We start from the raw sequence: 4,052 nt of genomic DNA on the forward strand, positions 1-4,052 counted from the left end.
TCCAAATCGACGGATAAATTATAAAATTGACCAGATAAAAATCCAAATCGACGGATAAATTATAAAATTGACCAGATAAAATCCAAATCTTCCAATTATCTGATAATAATAAGTAAATGTATAAATTACAAAGGAGATGTGGGGAAACTATAAAACAATGGAAAAAGAAGACAATTGTTAGAGTCAAATTTTGCTTGTAAACGTCCAATGGACATAAAACACAGAAATTGTGCAGTGTACACAGACCGTTTTCTTCTAATAAGTTGATTTTCCACCAAGTGGCAAACCTATTTGCTTTATTTTAAGCTAGTACTCCCGCTTTTACCCGCACTTGAACGATTGTAGTCGACCCACGCAACTTAGAATCTGAAACCAAAAATTCCTGTCTCCCGAGTTCCCAAATCAAAATTTGAGGCAATTCGGTCCAGGGGTTCCTGAATTATGATGTGACAAACAAACATACAGACAAACAGAGATTACAACTCTATATATAGATACAACAGATTGACAATTGAACATAAGATTTCTGAAATGTCTTTCAGTGTTTCCTCATATTATCGGAAATCAAAGACGATTTCCCCATATATATCAGGTCGCATTTCTAAGGTGTTTTGGCTTTCAGAAGACTCCATGACATCTGCGAAGTTAAACATAATTCAAAAATTAGAATTTTTAAAAGTTTTATTTATAAAAAAGACAACATTTTGAATCTGACAGAAAAATTAGTTGAATAATGTATATAAGAGTAAAACCAAGCGTTCGTCACTGAATGGTTTGAAAATTGTGTAGTAAAATAAAACTTTAATACCATACAATTTTAAAATATGCTTAATCTCTACGATTTTTGTTGCGTTCCCTGGTAGCCAAAAAACCCTGCATTTGTCCAAAAACTGGAGACGGAGAATGGTTCACTTTAACTACACTACACTTCACAAGAACAATATCGTGATAGAGCCTTCAAATCTTTAATTTAAACTTTTTGTCATATTTTCATTTTTCCAGAATCAATTTGACCAATCAAATCAATCAATCAATCTAAAAGGTTGTAAACGCTTTAAACCAGTTTTTTACACTATTGCTTTGTTTTCCATGGTGTACGAACTGCATGGAGTGTATATATTAATGGTCCAGTGTATGGAGTGTATGACCCAATGCATATATATATATATATATTATAACAATGGTCCAGTGCATTGAGTGTATACATATATTTATATATCAATGGTCCAGTTTATGGAGTATATATATATCAATGGTCCAGTGTATGGAGTATATATATCAATGGTCCAGTGTATGGAGTATATATATCAATGGTCCAGTGTATGGAGTATATATATCAATGGTCCAGTGTATGGAGTATATATATCAATGGTCCAGTGTATGGAGTATATATATCAATGGTCCAGTGTATGGAGTATATATATCAATGGTCCAGTGTATGGAGTATATATATCAATGGTCCAGTGTATGGAGTATATATATCAATGGTCCAGTGTATGGAGTATATATATCAATGGTCCAGTGTATGGAGTATATATATCAATGGTCCAGTGTATGGAGTATATATATCAATGGTCCAGTGTATGGAGTATATATATCAATGGTCCAGTGTATGGAGTATATATATCAATGGTCCAGTGTATGGAGTATATATATCAATGGTCCAGTGTATGGAGTATATATATCAATGGTCCAGTGTATGGAGTATATATATCAATGGTCCAGTGTATGGAGTATATATATCAATGGTCCAGTGTATGGAGTATATATATCAATGGTCCAGTGTATGGAGTATATATATCAATGGTCCAGTGTATGGAGTATATATATCAATGGTCCAGTGTATGGAGTATATATATCAATGGTCCAGTGTATGGAGTATATATATCAATGGTCCAGTGTATGGAGTATATATATCAATGGTCCAGTGTATGGAGTATATATATCAATGGTCCAGTGTATGGAGTATATATATCAATGGTCCAGTGTATGGAGTATATATATCAATGGTCCAGTGTATGGAGTATATATATCAATGGTCCAGTGTATGGAGTATATATATCAATGGTCCAGTGTATGGAGTATATATATCAATGGTCCAGTGTATGGAGTATATATATCAATGGTCCAGNACTAAACTCATATACTGAAGAACTAACTATAACTATAAAGGCACAAGCTAAACAACCCCCGGGAGAAACATTTTTTGACAGACGGTAATTTTGTAGCAATCATTTTGATTTGTGTCTGGCCTAAAGATCTGCCCAACCAGGCATACCAACCAATCAATCAAACATTAGGATTTCAATCTTCGGCGACCATTTTTTTAAGTTTAAAGTTTTTCCGATTTTTATTTTAAACTGAAATGACAAATACGTTTAAGAATGTTGATATGTATTGGATGAAATATTTCAAATATAAACGTTATGTTTTTAAAGTAAGTTTTTTAAGGCTTCAAGGGTAAAACGTCCGCCATGTTTTCATCCGAAAATGCCGCAATTATTTTTTTCGAAAATGCCGCAATTTTTCACCGACATTTGTGAGCTGTACTCCACTCCTGGTCGATGATTATCTGATTCTCATTGATAGACAATCTGAACAATTCGTAGGGATTGATTTCAACTCAAGACAAATCTCAGTGAATTCACGGCATCAAATCACTGTAATTTTCAATTTTGGAATTTTCAGTTATAACTTGAAGCACGAGGCCGAAGCGCATGAGCTGTGCACTCAATAATTTTGTAAAATGGTATTTTATTTTTCACTTTACACACTCTACGCTCTGCACTATACATTTTTATAAAGTCAAAATTCAACCCATTTTGTACATTTAATTAGCACTATATCAACAAGACCAAGAAGATTTCAAAAATGACCAAAATTACTTTATTTCGTGTTTTACTTCGTTTTCATTCAACAATGCTAAGGTCCCATTTTTATCAGTTCTTATACAAAATGCATGATAAAAAGTTAAGAATTTTTACTTTTTAATGAAATGAAAATTCAGTTTTGATGAGACCTAAAGTTGTTGAGTAAACTGATCTTAGTAAAGTTTAAAACCATGGTTTATGATTCATAAAATATATGTTTATAATGCAGGCTGCCAGGCATATCTGATAAACATATGCTTACAATCTGAATATATACAATAGGGGGGGGGAGGGGGCATTGAAGAAACAATAGATATAATCTAGATGAATCTATGAAAGATGGTGACAGGAAAAAATTTCCCGTAAAAAAATGAAAATAAACAAAAAAAGTCCCAATTTTCTGAAGTCCTCGGTCCTGAGTTTTAAATTCCTTGGACATTTTTTCTTACTGGAACCAGACAAAGGTCCTAGAAAATAAAATCTTAAAATGGAAGGACTTTATTTCCGGAGACTTCTTATTTCAAGGACTTTTTTTCACAGGACATTTTTAATGCCAAAATTTAGGACTTTATTTCCGAAAACTTTTTTCAGAAAACTTTTCCGACGGTTACCATCTCAATTGCCCCCCTCCATATGTGCAGTGTTATGTCTAATTCACAACGGTTCCCTTTAAAGAAAGATTTGATTTTATTAAATTCGCAAAAAAAAACGCAATAACTTGTTGATAAGTTTAAATCACACTGTTTTACAATTAGAAATATTATTATTTTCTTTACAGGAGTCAAAAAATAACATAGAATTTCGTCCAAATTTTTAAAAACTGCGATTAACATTATTATATTTGGCGTACAGGTCCGTTTTGCCTCATATAGTACGTCTGTATTTGTACTCTACTCGGTACATGAAATTAACCGTGATTCATGATGTTTGCTTAAAAACAGTCATTTAGTGTAAAATCATAAGTATATGTTTAATAATTCTTGAATTATTTTAAACCTTTTTATTGCTTAGAATTTTTTAATTAGACATTAATATGGATTTTTTCTATCAGATTGACAAAAGGAAACTTGTCCTTAATCAAAATTTTCAATGTAAAATAGAAAACCTCTTTGTGACAAGCTTCACTCAATAAAGAATGTTCCTTACAAGTGCAATCCTTCCCCCCTTTCCCTCCCCCTCCCC

The sequence above is a fragment of the Eurytemora carolleeae genome, unplaced genomic scaffold (assembly GCF_000591075.1).
Source record: "Eurytemora carolleeae unplaced genomic scaffold, Eaff_2.0 scaffold796, whole genome shotgun sequence".
NCBI classification, from domain to species: Eukaryota; Metazoa; Arthropoda; class Copepoda; order Calanoida; family Temoridae; genus Eurytemora; species Eurytemora carolleeae.